Source organism: Sturnus vulgaris, chromosome 13 (assembly GCF_052056855.1).
Source record: "Sturnus vulgaris isolate bStuVul1 chromosome 13, bStuVul1.hap1, whole genome shotgun sequence".
Classification (NCBI taxonomy): Eukaryota; Metazoa; Chordata; class Aves; order Passeriformes; family Sturnidae; genus Sturnus; species Sturnus vulgaris.
The window spans coordinates 9,362,705-9,380,888 of NC_142255.1; the positions used below are offsets into that span (position 1 = coordinate 9,362,705).

The following is an 18,184-nucleotide window of genomic DNA, read 5'->3' on the forward strand; positions in this document are numbered from 1 at the left end:
TGGAAATGAACAACATCCTTGACTGACATAATTCTGTTCAGGCTGGGAAGTCAGCTCTCACCAAATGAGAATTTGACTAACTGAACGTTAGGTTTGTGATCTAACATCTCATCTGCTGCATTAAAAATGTTTACATTCTGCCCTTCTGTGTATCTCTTCCTCATATAATTCCAGCCTTCAAGTACTTATATTCAAGCTCAAATAATCTCTTTTTTTCCTAAAGACATCGTGGAATCCTCCCCACATTTAAGACTGGTCTTAAACAGTGCTGGGGAAGTTCAATAGAAGGAATGGGGTCCCCGTGTCTGATGTGCTGGGCTTGGTGTGCTGCTCCAGGGTGTGGGGAGGAGTTTGATGGAGAAGAGTGGAAGAAATAGAGCAGGTCTTTCAAGGTATCAAAGAACTGCAGATAGAAAAGAATGTAAGAGATTTCTACCTCATCCTCATAAGAAGTAAAAGTCATTAAATGGCAGCATGATTCAGTGTTCTATGTTTTCAAAGCATGTTTCACTTTGATGTTGCTTCTGTGCACAGAATTGTTCCTTACTGCCAAATCACAGTGGTAGTTCAGCCGTGGCAGTGCTGCCTGATGTGCTTGACCAAAGCATACCCAGGGTGAGGGAACTTGCACCCCTCATTACACACTGAATTTCACACTGCAGAATTGTTTCCTGGTGGTTTTCAATCTTCCTTCCTACAATCAGCATAGGGTCAGAAAGTTGTTTTTAGAAGTTGCAGTTTGTGAGTTTCATCAAAGCCTTACAAGAATTTTTGTGTATTTAAAAACAGCTGTCTTAATAATAGTGTATACTTTATTGGTGTTCTTGCAGCCATTGTTTTTCTTTCCTTGATTGTTCATTTTTGTGTTAGAATGACAGCCCTGTCTGAGATGTAAATTAGATGCAAAGGAAGCAAAGCATAATTTCTGAATTCCTGATTGGCAAGCAGAGTGATAATGCAGAGGGTAGAAAAGTTTCAAGGGCCATGACACTGAGAGACTTTTGGGGCATCTGTCAGTACTCCACAGTGTCAGCTGACAGGACAGCAAATCTGAATGTCTTAGCTTTTGGCCCTGGATCTGGACAGAACTAGGTGGTACAGAGGAATAAAATCAGCCAGCTTCTCTATGGTTAAGTCATGGTAGGATTAAAAAATCTTTGGTCTTCCTGCTCTATGTACAGCTTTCTGTTGCATTCTTCCCTTTTCAGTCTGAGTACAGAGCAGACGTGCTCATGGAGATCATCCACTCTGCTCATGGGTGACAAAAGTGCCTGATGAGAATGTGTGCTACTAAAATGCAAGATGTAATTAAAACAAATCTGCCCTCACTGAAGTCATACCAAATGCAAAATAAAAGCTACTAATGAAAGCATTTTATCTTTATAATTGTTCATTTATGACCACAGGCTAATGTAGCAGAGCCGGGGACAAGGGGCAGTAGACAGGATGACAAAAGTATTGCAAAGCCTTTTCTTCCCCCCTTCCTTTCTGCACAGTAACTCCACCAGGCTGGGCCTTGTTTATAGGCAGGAAGTAAGGTATTTTGCCATCGGAGCATGAGCATGTTCAATTTCCCAGTTATCATAAAATTGCCAACTGTTCTTTCTGGAAATTCTCTGCTTGTTTTTATCTGCAAGACTTGCATTTTGAATGTTTCTGTCGGTGGCCATGCTGTGGTAACAAGATGCTTCCACCTCAAGGCACTCGGAGTTATCCACAGTAACAAATACCAACATAATTACCATGAAGACACTTGGGGCTTCCTCCTTTTTAGGCCCTGTACAAGGACAGCAAGGCTAACTAAGCACTGCTTATCTCTGCTTTCTCACACAAATGAATGACATCTCTAATGTCAGCAACAAAGGCAATGCTAAAATTGTTACAATTAATCAGTCGTTCAATCCGTGCTGAAGGAGTGAAGGTAATTCAGGGGAAAAGGCAGAAAGCAGAATGTGTGGGTGTCAAGAACTGAGGACACAGATTTATTGAATGAACTCATCTAAGAATCACATGTATAGTGGAAATGTACCCCACTGCATGAGAGGCAGTATCTAAAGTTTTCCTGATCAGCAGCTGCCACGTAAGGAAGCTGCAACTCTTACTGGCTTTTGTCTTAATCCTTGCAGCCTTGTTGTTGATTTTTAATCTTCTGTATTTTTAAGAGGCCTGAATCAGGACACAATTTCAGTGGACACTTATACAAACATGCACCACCTCCCTGCTTTTTTGTAGGAAGACTTTACCATTACAGTGAAATATAAAAGGGCTGGAGGGAATAGCCTGTAAGGAGCAGTTAGGGACTTGAGGATTATCTAGTTTAGAGAAGTGAAGACTGAGGGGTGAACTCATTGCTCTCTACAGCTTCCTGGGGAGAGAAGGGAGAGAGGGAGATGCTGAGCATTTCTTGATATTCAGGGGTAGGATGTTTGGGAATTGTTCAAGTCTGTGCTGGGAGAGGATTAGACTGGACATTAGGAAGAACTTCTTAACCAAGAGGGTGGCCAAGCACTGGAACAGATTTTCTAGAGAAATGTTCCCTAAGCTGCCCAGTGTTTGAGAGACACTTGGACAATGGTCTCAACCACATGGCCAGAGAGCAGCACTAGATGGTGACTGCAGGTCCCTCCTCTGTTCAGCCTCAGCTCATCATCACCTGCATCATCCTGCAGCCCTCTGAGCAGGTGAGGGGTTTAGGAAGTGATTGAGGGGAAAAAAGTGCTATTTTTGCATATTGTTTATATGAAGATTCTCATCCACCAGAGAAGGGCAAAGCCAAAGGTGCTGTACTTCAAATTTGATGAGAAGGTAGAGGAAGATTGACTTTCCTCACTGAAGGTGGAAGAACCCTCTCAAGGGAGAGCAGAAGATGAAGGCAGCACCACATTACAGTCAGAGTGACTGAGAATGCAGCAGCATCTTCTGTGCACCTTATTTGTTAATATGGTAGGGAAAGGTGATATTATGGTATAGGAGATGCTGGGAAGAGACAGCCTGGTAAAAGAACTTTGAAAGATAAGAAGGAAAACAGATCATGGTTTTATTGCATAGCAATGATCTGTGAGACTGTGAAGAGTCCCAAAACAGTACTGCCACGCTATTTTATTTCTACAGTGCCCAGTGAAATGCATATTCAGTTTTCTCTGTCAGCATTATTTACAAGGCATCTCCATAATGCATTTCTGCCTTCATATATCCCTGTACTTGCCCAGGCTTTAAGTCAGTTAGTCAGCAAATAAGCATCATGGAAAATTTAATTTTTTTTTAAATGTCTTTGATGTGCTTTTCCCAACTCATCTGATATTACTGTTAGATCCACGGTGCTACTCTTAGAGGGCAGCTTGGAGCCCACCACAAGCAAAATTCTGTTGTGGAAATTGCAAGCTACAGTTCCAGAGAACTACCATGTCTTTTAGTCTGAATGGAGGTTTTGTGAATGTTATTTTGTTTAAATTTAAAAATAATTGATTTGAAATATTTTCTCTTTATATCGCTTTGGTGCTTTCAGTTTGCATGTGGTTTTCTAGAACGTTACTGTTTGGGTTTGAATTCCTTTGTAGTTGGCACATTCTAAGAGTGCACTCTTTCTCTCTGTAGGAAAGGAACATCCTACAGCATCACAAACAATATTGCCATTTGTCACCAATTCTTGGATGACTTCCAATATCACTTACTTATCTGAATAGAATTATTCTACCCTCTAAATCCCCAAACCAAAGTGCCCAGGTAATATTTTCCTTTGGGATGCTGAAATAATAGCTCAATTAGGAATTTAAAATTGGAACCAAGGAGTAATAGTGTATGTATAGATAAATATCAGTGCACTACATTTTTCAGTAGGAGCCTAAATTCTGTTAAGGTCAGTAGTCATAGTGGGAGTTTCCCTTTACAAAGGTGTACAGCCCATCAATGTGCCTGTCCATGTCATGTCCTTCACGTCTTAAATTTTGTTTATTTTTAACTCTTAAGTGCATTATGTAGAAGTTGTCTCCTTCTAAAAGACGAGTAGGGGAAGGTGGTATTTCAGGAGGCTACAGTATTGAATATCCAGGACATTATGCTTGTGGTAAATTGGTGGGTCAAATTTCGAGGGTCACCAGAGCCAGTGTTCAGTATCAGCTGGAGATCTGGGTAAATGAAATGGTTCACAACGTTTCTCCTCTCCTGCAGAAATTGAAGTGCAGGGAATGGGTGCAGCAGAGCAGAAACTCTCTCTTCATTTCTGCACTGGCACTGTTAAGGCTGAGCCACCTCAGCCTTGCCTTGGGAATCTGTTCTCCCTCTAAGGGTAGCACATGCTGATGGTATTCCCTTGCACCTCTCTAACCAGTCAGAATGTTAAGTGGGGAGATCAGGATTTTATGCTCACACCCCCTCTCCTTCCCACGTCTTTTATCTACTCATGGTTGAGTGGATACAATATTCAGAATATTTGGAAATATTCCAATGTATAGCTAAGGATAAAAAAGTTAGAAGCTCTATGTTTTTACAGAGTCATCCAGTTTACTAATCTGGTTTCTGCATTCCCCATTCTTGGTTTCTTCCCTCAGCTTAAAGCTTTTCCAAGATCATGCCGTTGGTTTATCTTTCTTTCAAAAAACTAGATGTTATTTTTAGAAATACAATATATAGCAAACTGCTGTATAATTTGGAGTATAGTTCTTCGGCCTTGTGAGTGGATTTCTTAGATAATTCTATAATTATTTAAAGAGGGTTTGGGAATGTCCTGCAAAAAACTGTGTCAACGTAAAGGAAGATTGTTAGTTTATTTAAATTTCAGCAGAGTCCCACTACATAACTACAGGCAGGGGAAAAGTCTTAGATCTAATCTGAAATTGCTTATGGCATTGTTGGGAGAAGACAAAGAAAATGAGTGTTTTATTAGTTTACCAAGAACATCCTAGTGTCTACCAGATTAATAATGTAATTTCTGAACATCCATAAAAGAGTAAAAAACAGAATGATATCTCATATTTTTCTAGATTTTTCCAGTGGGTCACCTTCACTGATTACAGGGAAAATGCCAGCTGCCCAGTGAGTAAATAATTTAGCTCAGGCTGTGATTGTTAATTACAGTCAGTACTGAAGAATTTGGTAGAGATGATCTCTTCAACCCATGAGGAAAAGAAAAAAGGGATGAAAAAAAGAATGTTCAGAAAAGGAGAATAAAAGAAAAAAATCCAAAACCTTCACCTGAGAAAAATTATTGCAATGAACTTTTTATTAAAAATTACTGAGGGACAAGTGTTAAGGGGTAATTTCCTGAAGGACTGTTCCAAACCTAAATTCTTTATGCAAAAGAAAGTGCTAAAAGGTAATAATTAATCATTCCCATTCAAATCTTCTAGGTATTTCATGAACAAGATTTAGCTGCATAAGACCTGTGGCTAAAGTTCATGCCATGCTGAAAAGGTATATGGTATTATCTCCATCAAAAAACCCAGTGCCATGGCAGAAATATTTAAGCCAGTTCCTGTGGGGAAATGGTAGTGATCCGAGAGCTGGCAACTGCTCTAAGACATCATTCTCATTTTTGTGTCTTCATAGTCTCAGGTTTTGGATACAGCACAACATGGTTCATGTTTGCTGTTTACTGTGCAGTATTTGATCACACGGAAAAGAAAGGGACCATAAAATACATGATGGACCCTTTTGTGTGTAGACCATTAGTTATAGGAATTATTATTTCATCATGTGACTACCTGTAAGATTGATGTCACATGACCTCTATTTCCACTACAACTCCATAACATTGAAATGTTTGTGCTCCAGCTTTTAAATTTTTTTTTGTACATTCTAAGGCAAATTTTCAATATAATATTGTGATTAAAATACCTATAGGTTGTGTTCCTGACATGTTATTGGCATGTTACTATAGAACTATTGCAGTAGAATTATGTACTGCTGCTTTTGTTTGTCAAAATGTCTTATTCCATTAGCAAAAGAAAAACCTATTCTTTCCTGTTCCTGGAACTTCCCTATCCCCATGGACCCATGTGGAAGGTGGTAGTGTTTCCTGAGAGAAAAGTTAAAGGTTTCTATCCTGTTTCACTCTCTCTCACTTGTTCTCACAAAAATTTTTTGGATGTTTTGTAGTTTAAAATGGAGAATGGAGAAGGAATAATTGTTCATTGCTACCATTCATGCAGGCGTGGGGGATATGCATACCTAGCTAGCACCATCAAGACACTGCCTAATCTGGTTTTATTAGAAAGGGTCCTTTGGAAAGTGTTCCAGTGAATCTGACATGTAGAGTTCCTGTCAGGAGATGGGGACAAGCCTCTGCAGATGATATATTTAGTCTTTTAAATTTGTGGTTTTACATCACCAAACGAGGCAGGAAAGATTGTGCTATTTAAAAAATAATGCACAGAGTTAATGGATATACAGGCTGAACTTTGGGCCCAGAGAATCTGAAAATCCCTATGAAATATCAGCTTGATATTAGTGTCTGACTGCTAATTGCATATTTAGTATTGAAGTATAACCTTGATTATAGCTTTCAGTATTTAAATGACATAAATATAAGAGAACTAATAATGAGGCTAGTAATGGTAAACAGCCCAGATAACTTACCAAGGGTAGAATCCTTATCTTGATGAGGTATTTAAAATGAGAACAAATTTCCTCACCATACTTCTTAAACTTCCTTCCTCTTTAAAGAAATTATTAGCTTGCTTTCCAGTTATTATGTTTCTATATACTATACTACTCAGTCTCTTATTGACATAATGTAACTAATTTTTTTTTGAAAGAAATACATAATACTGGTTATTTTTGCATGGTCTCTGGCTATGCTGATCTATTGACCTTAGTGTATTCCTCTGCCTAAGCAGGATTAACTTCACATGAAGTGTGTTTGAGCTTGAGTGACAGAGGGCCCTGGTTTGAACTGAACGTGGTTGTAGAGCAATGACTTCATTCTGTGTGTTGCTGTCCTTACTGTGCATGGGCAGGGGAGAGTGAACTTATCAAAAAATTACTGCATTAGTGATATTGCATGGTTCCTGAACTGCCTTCAAACAAAGCTTCCCATCGCATGAAGACTGAGGGGCTTCGTGTTTGTGTGGCCTCTTCTGCTTGGGACTCTGAGAGCAGCATCCTCCCCTTTGCTGCTGAAAATTCAGACTTGTGATTATCTATTGCTAGATGGGTAGCTAGTTCTCATTTATGCCTCTGCAAAACTAAAAAGACCATAGAGTATTTCATTAGACTTTCCAATATGTTGCTTTTGTTTAAAGGAGAAGATTTGGGTAATGAGGACTGGAAACCTGTGCAGAGATGCATGATGGTAAATTTCAACACACCCACTGGTCCTTTGAGATTGCCTTTATATATGTTATAAGCTTATCTTTTTAAAATGAGACCTGCAGTTTCTCAATTTCCAATAACTTAAATAACCAGTTTATGTAAACTAAAAAAACAAAATCAAAAAGAAAACAAAAACAAACAAAGCCAAGCAATAATTTCATTGGTAATCACTTAGCTGAAGATTATTAGTTGACAATCATTTTGGGCCTAAGTTTGTCATACCTCAAACACTAGTATTATATAACTTAGACTTGTAAATCACAGGTTCTTTTGGAAAGTTCAACTAAAAATCAGACCATGGATTTGCAAGAAAACTTTGATTTATTCAGAGAATCCCAATATTGCTAACATTATGAGTGCAAAAGTACCGAGGACCTTATTGATTAAAATTCATATCCAATAGAGTGGGACTTTCTGATGTGACTGAGTGATTTTTATTACACAGGCTTTTTTAAAGGATATCTTTCCTGTAATAAGTACCAAGTACCTCAATAAAATGCATGATCTCAGCAGGGCAAATGTCAGAAAGTTTCTGTACTTTTCAGAATGGTGATTTCAGTCTAAATGACCAAGAGCATTTCCATTGCATTCTGTATATTTTTATTTCTGGATTTCATTGTCCTACATTGAGAATGCCTGGAATTACAAAGATAATGGCATTGAAGTAAATGTTGTTAAAACACTTTAAGAGCTTCTGATAAAGTGATTTATATGCAGCAGCTGTGGGATAAACTGAAACAGTAATTGACCCCATTGCCCTTTGCTGGTTATTCAAGGTGGAGTTATCTCAGGGGGACCTGTTCATCTCTGCCCCATGGTGCAAGATGGCTGCACAGTCACTGCAAGGAATTCAGGTTTAGGCTTATGAAGGTTTGTCACCAGCCACTGGATATCATTGGACTCAATAAAATCAACAAGCTTATAATTAGTCTGAACTATCTAACAGTAACCTAATTTAAAAATGCAAATAATAAAAACATCTACCAGAACATTAAAAATGTCTTAAAATATTACAGATTCAAGTCACATGAAAGAGTGCTGATCTTGAAAAGCTTGATGCCAATTATGTGCTTCACTGAATTAAAATGAACTCATCTTATTAATAAAGACTCAAATGATCTAGTCTGCTAGTCCAACCTTTCATCACCTCATATTTTCATTAGAAATGAACTTTTCAATTACGAACTGTCTTAGAAAACTTAGTACTGAGTTCCAGAATTAAGTTCTCCAGACTGTGATTCAGTCACATGAACTTAAGTAACACAGAACAATCTTGCAGAATGTGACACTGTTACATGTCCTTCTCTCTTGCTGTTCATGGGTCTTTTCACATTAAGTGATCATCTTGTTCAGGACACTGACAGTGAAAACTAAATCCAACTATGCAGGGACTTTTAGAAAAATAAAGTTCAGAAATAATCCAGATATATACAAAGAATAACATCTATCAAAGGCAATATTGAAATCTGAAAATTGAAGTGCAGCTGTCAGCTCTTCTGATGACTGCCAGAAGCAATGGATGGAATGAAAAATATTTGAGAAAGCTTTGTGCCCTTTTTTTTTTTTTTTGGTATTTTGAAGAACATTTCCTTATTGGAATATTTTATTCTAATAATCCTATAGGAAATACTGTTGATTAAGTTGAGAAAATTTGACATGTGAGCCATTCCTGGACTTAGATGTATTCTTGTGCTGGGAATTGGCAGATGAGGGTTCTGCAGCTAATTTTGTACTGGAATTTTTGTTCAATGTTGAACAAAAATCTCTGGAAATGTGTATAGATATTCAAGCTACTTGCAACTCTCTTCATTACTTTTACTGTCTATTTTTATTTTTATTATTTTAAATTTTATTATATCATTATATTATTTTTATATTTATATATATTATTTATATATATTATTATATTTATTATTTTTTTAAACTTTCATATTACACACCAAAGTTGGTGGGATTTGTCTTAGATGGGTCAGATATTGTTAATCTGGTAGTTGTTTTAGTTATTATCAAACTATAGAAAATAAAATTTAGAAAGGTTGTCAACTAGTTATCACATGCATTTACACCTATACCTGCTATAATGCCTAAGGACTCATGAAAAAAGAATGGAAATGTTGGAGTATTTTGCAAAGAACTCCTCTTTATTGGTTGGCTCTGCAGAAGCAGGTGCATTTTCTCTCCTAAAGCACTTCCAACACTGTGTTTGAGCTAAATAGATTTACTGTAAAATTAATGGTGATCTATAAAGGAGAAAACAAAAAAAGGTTAATTTGGTGTGTTCCTGGAAGTTCCCTTGAGCGGAGTTCATGTACACTCATGGAAGTCAAAATTTTTTTTGAAAGACTATTTTTCACTTGGATGTTGTACTTTTATTTCAAAAAATAGTAAAAATTTGTCGGGAAACAGTAAAAGACTTGGGAAAATATTCAAATATCTATATCCTTAAAAGGTAAGCCAAAAATATGAACGATGTTTGCCTCAGAGGAAAGTAGTAACATTATATAAAGAATGAATATGATTGGAAATTAGAGAAAGGAAGAAAATAATCACCTTAGAACAGAAGCTTTAGCATTATATAATGACATTAAGTTGCAGGATATTTTGGTGGGGGGTGGAGGGGTACTGCAGGAGACACAAGCTCTGTGTCTCTTACTCCTCCAGCCTCATTCCCAGATATCTCTTCTGGCTGGGAGTTGTTCTTTAATAGAATTTTGTCTTCTGGATTTTACTCTAATCTCTCTGCCCAGCAGTCTACTTGCTCATCTTTTGTTCTCCTTCTTGGATCTTCAGGCCCAAGTTTTCTGGGTTTCTGTCTGTCTTTTCCCTACACTTACTCAGTTTCCTTTTCATTCCTCAAGCTCATCTTCTTCCCAGTCTGCTCCCTGAAGGATTGGTGCTCTCTCTGGATATTTTGAGAGCTGCCTCTTGAATGTTGCTTGGACTCAGTAAGGAAAGTATTGAAATAGCAGCAAAGACCTCTTGCCTTATTTCAGATTTGGCCCTGAGCTGTAATTGCAGAGAAAGACTTTCTCAGGCCCCTGGAGCATGTCCAGGACAGACAGAAAGGTTGGGAAGTACAAGCCCAGGAAGTAGTGGCTGTGCACAGACCACAGGGCTTGAAGCTGGACATTTCTGAGTGGCTTTTCATTGAGAGAGCAAAAGGCACAAGATCTCTGCCAACATGCAAGTCCTTATTCTAAACCATAGGACTTTTTAAAGAAAGGACTTCAGAACCTTTTAACATTCTAAGCAAATTCTGTTGCCTTTTTCACAGGAATGGCTGCAGTACTTTGACTAAAATTTTCCAGGAAATTCAGGCTAAGAGAGACACATCACCCAGATGATTACAGCTTTCTCAATGGTGTAAGTGATTGAGAACAGGGTCTTTAGTAGGGGCACTATGTCAACCTTAATGGAATTGTATTCTGTCAGGGAAAGTTTTTTCTTCCCTGTTTAGAAAGTGTTTATTTCTTAATTCTTCTACTTTTAGTACCTGTTCCTTAAAGTTTGTTATTCTCTTCATCGTTCAGTAAGCAAGCAGTGACATGAAAACACTTGACAGTCAAGTCTGACTCTCACAGTTCCATTTGAAACCCAGCAGAGAAAACTTTGTTGTCAGTCTTTTCAAGTAAAAATTATTATTATGTGGAAGAAGCTCAACTCGGTTATTAGATTGCCGAACTTTGTGCAAAACTATTTGCATTTGCAAGCCAGCAAAATTGATGTGGAACACTGTGATATATAACAAAGAGCTGCATTTTTCCCAGTCTCTTTCAAGATAGAATTTTTCCTGTTGTCTATATTTCATTAAAAGCCAAATGACTGCTATTACTTATCAGTTATTTTAGAAAATGTTAAATGTTATATTAGAGATTTTTTAATCTGAATTTTAGGTTTGTTTATAGCACCTTTGTAGAGAATTGCTGTTTTTATGGTGGGAACACTTGAAATCACTCCTAGATACAGTTGTATTGAAAATATGTATGTATACATGTTTAAATTAGCATATTTGTTTCTGCTGTAAGGAACACAACTGAGTACAGCAAGCTGGTGTGGAATGTGCAAAACAGTCAGTGCTCTACTACCTGTGTGAAATATCTGAAACACTTTTGTGGAAAGATACTAAATACAATAAGTTTCTAATTCTCAGTTATAAAGTTTTGATTTTTTTTTTTCTATATAACCTTATTTGTCTTTGCCTGGACTTGGAATAGCAAGAAAGCCAGAGAATTTAGAGGCACAAGAAGGATTGAAAAATCCTTTATGTAGAAAGTACAGATTGAAGATTTGGCAATGGGGTACATGGGCATCTGTTCCCAAACACAGCCTTGTGTTTAGGCAGGGCTGACAGTGATTGAGTTTGGTAATAATTCTGGTCTGCAGTTTGTGTAGAGCCACCTAATGAGCACCAGATCACCTGGCACTGATAGCCCCAGTGTTTAACTGAGACACGGAGCAATGAGAGGATGTGGAGGCTCTGACCTCCCCACAGGGCCCATACCATTGAGCTTTTTCATTGGTTTATATGTTGAAGGCAGTGCACAAACTTTGTCTATTCTGTACTCCTTATGTACCTAAATGAAGTGTTTTGTCCTCCAGAATTATCACTAAATGCTTGTTCCTCTGCTTTGTAAGTTGTTACCTCATGAGAGGATCTTCTTTGTCCTGTCTGCATACTGGGTTTTCCTATTATCAAAATGTACCCTAACACCATTATAAATGGAAGACAGAGACTGAAAATGTAGCTTTGTCTATTATAATTTTTTTAACTTTATAGTGTGGTTTTCTAAAAGGATGAAGGTATTTGGTATTCCACATTTACTGTATGTGAAAGAAGTTGGAACTGGTAAAAGAGTTAACAGAGGATGGAGGGTTTATGCATCATAAACTTTTTCATAATTTAAAGTTTATAATTTTGGGGCAGTCCATCATGTAATTCAATATCATGACAGGAACAGTGAAAATGCTTCAGCTTTCATTATTAAATTGTTTGAGTTTTCATAGCAAGTGGCTGTGATGACAATTTCCAGATCTCCTGGGAAGGTGTGGTATGATTCAGGAGTGTCTGTCACCCAGTGCTGTCTTGCTTATCTGTGGGTATATTTTTTTTTCTGAGTAGTAACGCTTGTCTGGGATGGCTATGTGAATTACCCCTTAAGAAAAGACAAAATATTTCTATAATTTATTTGCAATTGCTTGTACTAAAAACATTTTTTGCAGCATTCACTATTTCAAATTAACTAAATGGAAATATCTGGGAAAAAGTTCATTATTCACAAAAAACTATTTTTGGAGAGGTTTATGGTCAATCAATATTTTTTTCCTATATCATTTGCATTAGAAATGAGTACATGCCTGAAAGATAAAATGCCGTGTAAATTGATGTCTTCCCATAGCTGGCAGTGGAAAAAGGAGCATGTAAAGTTTGTAACATCCCTTCTGCCTCCATTGGGAACTGCTTCTGCATACTGAGGTTTTCTGGACTCATGACTCTGAACTTCCAGACTGATTCTTTGGATTGGAACTGTCAGCTGATGGGCAGGGGGAAGGGAGTTTATCCACCCATATGAAATATCAAATTACATCCTGAGATGTCACCTCGTAACATTTTGCTTAAATGCCATGATATTCTGAACAGTGGCCTGAAAAGCTGCTGAAATGGAGCCATTTGCAAGTTTGCAGACATCTGTTAATGGTTACTGCTGATAAATGACAGTGAATAAATTGCCTGATGAACTGCAACTTTTTTTTTTAATGTAGTGCCTTCTAAGACCTGCAGCTTCCTCTGATAAAGATTTTTTTCTGTAAGTGTTTGTGTGCTTTGAGCTGAGTAGAGGCACTACCTTACTGCTCTGAAGTGGGTTTTTACAAGGAGTTTACAAATTGCCACAGAAGTTTGAGCTGCTGTTTGGGCAGGAGAGGAAGGTCTTTTATTGTGGGGTGTGAGCTTGTGGGCAAGGCCCTCTGAGAAAAATGTCAATTTGTTTGTGACGTGGGAAACATTCCTGTACATGTTCATACCCTGATATACTCAATAAGATAAATTGTGGTTTTTTTAGTGAGGGAGAAGCACCCTCACCTGTTTATGAGCTGAAAACATGCACAATTACCATGGAATAAGTGATGCAAGTTAGTTTTCTCTTTAGCAAAGTGTGTCTGTTGTCTCTCTATAAAATTACTTCAGAATGTAGTAATCAAGCAATTATGGAACTAATATGGGAAAGAAGTTTCTCTTTAATCTCCATCAAATGCTATTTATAGAGAAAAGGGATATCAGTTCTAGATTTATTTTTGTAATGCTTTAAGCATGAGGATACATGGTTTTTATTCAGTTCTTACTAATAAACTTGTGTTTCTCCTTATTATCCATTGATATCTGAGCTGTCTAGTGGGTGGTATGAATACCTGAAAGAAGGAAATTAAGAATTCACTTTCTGTGTTCTTTCATGCTGATGAAACTCAATGAAATGAATACTTGTTTAAGGAAAATAGAAAGTAAGAAGTAAATTTTAGTAGTTCAAATGTATTTAAAATTTAAAACCCTGTCTTTTACCTTTTTCTTTTTGCAGTATTTTCCATCTTGGATTCCAAAGAGAACATATGGGTTATGAGGAAATGGATGAATCAGTACCCTCCAGAGGCAGAGTTCAGCTGGGGAAAAATTCCAAGATATGGAGACCAGCTATCAGTGAACATAAGCGATGCTGCTGTGAGAAGAGAGAGCTGAGACTACTCAATGCTCACATGAATCCCTACAGTAAGTACAGCTTGAAGGTTAAAGGGGCTCCTTTGGGCAGAAAAATCTTTGAATAGTGTATTTTTAAACAAAGTCATTTTCATAAATGTTGAATCTGAATCTCAAAGCCAACTTGATCTGTGTAAAATTCAGCCAGAGGATATCCTAGTAAGTTCAAAGTGAGGCCTAATGGAATTTCACCTTGATGCAGAAACCTTTGGCATTTTTGTGGCTATCAGTACTCTAGGAGCAATGTAGCATTTAAATAAAATCATGAGGAAGAAAATTAACAGTGTGAATTGTGAAAATCTTTGTTATTTGGCAATACTGAAAAACAGATGTGAAACACATGGCTGAGAGAGACATTCTCCAGGGTTTTTGAGGGGATTTTTAAATTTAAAAAGAAACTCAACTTTTTTGTGAAGGTCAAATCTGCAAAGAAATACAAATATAAGATGTTTTCTTTGGAACAAATAATACATTTAAAAATAAAATTTCTGTTTAGAAATGTTAGAAATCAGTTCACTATTGTTTTGATATTTCCTTCTTTTTGTTTTTGCTGGGCCACACTTTTTCAGTCAAATCACTGTCCAGTGAGTGGATCTTTTTTCCAAATTGGTTAAAGTCTGAATGAGCTTAATTTTATAGCTAGACCTATGAATGTTTATAGTATGAGCTCAGGTTCCAGCAGCTATAGATGATTTCAGTTTTTGTTGATTGGCATATGAAGGGCAGGTATAATGCTTATAATAAAAGTTACAAAAAAATTTTTCCTGCTTTTCTAGAGCTGTTTCCATGCTCATAATACAGATCTCTGCATTTCAGTTTGAAAAGCAGTGGCCCATGACCTTGTACTCAGTAGGTGATTTAAAACCGACTTTGTGGTGTATGTTCTTTTAAACTTCTTTTTATTTTAAAACTCCAGAGGGACAAAACATGTTTACAGCCTCTTGAACACGGTGAACTCTCTGTGGTCTCTTTAACCATTTTTCATCAGGGTGCTGTGTTATCAAATCAGTGAGAGCTCAGTAAGGTGTGATAATATGTGAGAAAGTCACTGAGAGCAGAAAGTGCCAGATTAGCCGATTTCTTGCAGTATTTTATATCACAACTGGGATTTGAAGGTCTAAAGGAATATTTATTTTCCATTAGATGTTTGTTTTTTATTTGTTCCCTATGGGATATCTGTTTGGTCTTTATAATCTATTTGCATCTGTTGTAAAGTGATTATGTATTTAGGACCTCAGGATAAACCACTAATTATCCTAAAGGTGTCATTGACACTCTGCACTGTTATGAGTACCAAAAGACCTGTTCTGATAGGCACACTGGATAATCTGCTACCCTTTTTTATTAAAGATCCTCAGGCTTTTGTATTGGCTTTTTAACAGTCATAAATGTTTGGAAAACCTTTTTTGCCTCATGATTAGCTATTATAATTAAAAGATAGAGATACCAATGTAGAACATCTCTCCTTTGTATGCTCTCCCATGCATCTGCAGCACTGTTCCTGCTTTAGATCCTGCTAGTGTACAAACATAGGAAGATGCTTTTGGAAGGCAGTTATACCTTAGGATGTCCATTAGCATTTCCCAAAGCAATTTGTGTCCTTTCTTGTGTGACAGAGATATCGATCAAACGCCTGCTGAGTTAAATGGTCGCAGCTTAATCATGTAAACTTGTGGATTGAGGATTCCACTGCTGGGAGTCAGTGCTGTAATATTTCTCTACCTCTGACAGAGAATCAGCATCCTGATTTCTGCCCACCTTCCAGATGATTTTTCCAAGCTCTGTGCCATAGAACAGTATATAATTATGGAATTCCTAAGAGATTTTGTTGCTGTATTTTTTTCTGGCTGCTGTAGCTACTGTAGCCTGTACAGACTTGCCTTTCCCCTCTTTTCTGTTAGCTGTTCTGAGAAGGGAGAAAACCTTCCTGCTGCTAAGCATGTTATCTGCAGAGATGATCTATCTGTAGAGTTCTGAGGAAAAGTCAAATGACAATATGTCAGCTTTTCAGTTCTGGAGAAATTATCCCACATTACCTTGGCAGTGGTAATAGTTTACAACGTTCATGGTCTGTAATGGGCTGTTTGCCTTAAAGGGCTTTGACAGTTTTGCTGAACTTAACATGTACTCAGCTAAAGGATGATCTTTCCTCACTACATCACTTGAAGTTTGAATAGGTCACATTTGGATAAGATGTGTTTGATTTACTGTGAAACTGCTGTATAAAATCTCCTTTTTGCTTACACATTTCTCAAAAGATTCACTTTCTTATTCTGAGAGCAAATATCTAATTATTTGCTGCTGAAAGGCATGTAAGAACACCTCTATTTCTGAAATCCTTTGGTGATATCTGCCACAGTAAGTTTACATCCAAAATGAATAATGCAATGGGAAGTGATTTCATTTTGTGGGTTTTTTGAACTGGAGTCTAGATTTGTCATAAGGCCAAAAAAAAAAAAAAAAAAGTCAAAGGAGGTGGAGGAGGTGTGTGTTGGGGGGCTGTTGTCAATGGCTTGTTTGACTCCATTATATCCAGGTCTGGAACTGAGCATTTCCTGATGCCATTGATATCAGGTCAAGCTGTACAGGTGCTTCTAAACCTTTCAAACACAGGACTCCTGAGAGAGTGCCTCTGAAATAGTTTCCTCTTACAATGATATTTTTTCCAATTACATATAGCAGAAGATAATATTTAGAACAAAAAAACCAGTGCTGCCATGATGGATGGAGCTTTCCTCTGCTCTTCTGACCAGTATCACCAGATATGATTTGTAGGGTTTCCAGGTGAAGTGTTTTTGGAAAGTGTTACACTGCAGAATGGTCTGGGCTTTTCTGCAGGATCTGGATGTCTCTTGCAGTTGTGTCCAGGGAGGATTTGTTGGTTGTGCCAGGGCAGGCCAGCACAATGAGCTGATGAATCATCAGCACCATAATGTCTGTGACTTTAACACCTCTACCAGGATCCTTCTATGGAGTTTAAGGCCTATAAAATTTTCTGTTAAAAGAAAAAAGCGAAATTAAGAAAATATGTTCAAGAACATCTACTGTCATGTAAAATTTCTTTGATTGTGTGTATAAGGTTAATATAAGGCTGATTCTTCCCACGTAAGCATTTGAAGCAAAGTTGTCTGAATCTGTCATGACAACACTAAGCTCCAGAATGCCCATAAAGTATCATAGAAAAATGATTATAATTCTGTTCCACCTGTTGTTTGGCTCTAAAAGAGGAATTTTCTTAGATTGGGCCTTCAGCCATCCATGCTTATGTTTGAGAAATGGTAACAGACATTCTGTTTATCACTTGTAATAGTTGCCCATATGCCATGTGTTAGGTGTCAGGTGGAAGCATCTTTACTTCTCTGTATCATAGCAAGAAATACCATGGATTTCAACCTGGCTGAATTCAGAACCCACAGAGTACGTTCATTTGGCCAGAGGGCACCCCATCAAGTGGCATAAGGAAAGTCTCTTTCAGTCACTAAAGACCTTTCTTGCTGTAATCCCTGCTGCTCCCAGGAACTGGATCTGGGAAGTGAAACCAAACCTTTTTCTGGCAGCTCTGTGACAATGCCTCCAGGGCTGCTAATGTATTAGGGAAAAATTCTGCCAAGCTTTCTACAATGTAACATTTTTGTTCAAAAATATACCAGCTGGTTTTAATGACAGTTGTGAGATATTGATGCAGAAAGTCAGGGTGGCAGAATCTTTGTTCATGAGTGGCAGCTCATGAACAGCTTTAATTCCAGCTGCTTAGAAAGGAACAAGAAACATCTAAAGTTAGAAATGAATCTGAAAGTTTTTGCAGATAAATGAAACACCTGACTTTTCCTTCCACTTCCATGACATCCCTAGTGATCTGATATTTGCTATACCAGGCAGATCATCCCTGTGAGCTGATGGGTGAATTCTTTGTCTGTATGCCCATTCACAGTTCTGTACCTGTTTCGGTTTTGGACATAACTAGTGTTGATATTTCCTCTTGTTGGGCTGTTTCACTCCATATTAGTCTAGCACTTCCATAGTCATCAGGAGTCTCTACCCTTGGTAAGAGATGGCTTAGCTATTCCTTGATAAATAATTAGTAAAGAACATATCAGCTGCTGCTATCTAGCTTTACCCTGTTGAATCATA

The 18,184-nt window shown here is 37.5% G+C and overlaps 1 long non-coding RNA gene across 3 annotated transcripts in view; it reads left to right on the forward strand.

Annotated features, from left to right (window-relative positions):
• Positions 1–13,880: 13,880 nt before the first annotated feature.
• The window catches only part of LOC148222235 (uncharacterized), a 320,157-nt gene continuing 315,853 nt past the window's right edge, over positions 13,881–18,184 (forward strand). For all 3 annotated transcript variants that reach the window (XR_015806503.1, XR_015806502.1, XR_015806501.1), the window contains exon 1: positions 13,881–14,065. This is a non-coding gene — a long non-coding RNA (uncharacterized LOC148222235). The remainder of the gene's footprint in view (positions 14,066–18,184) is intronic.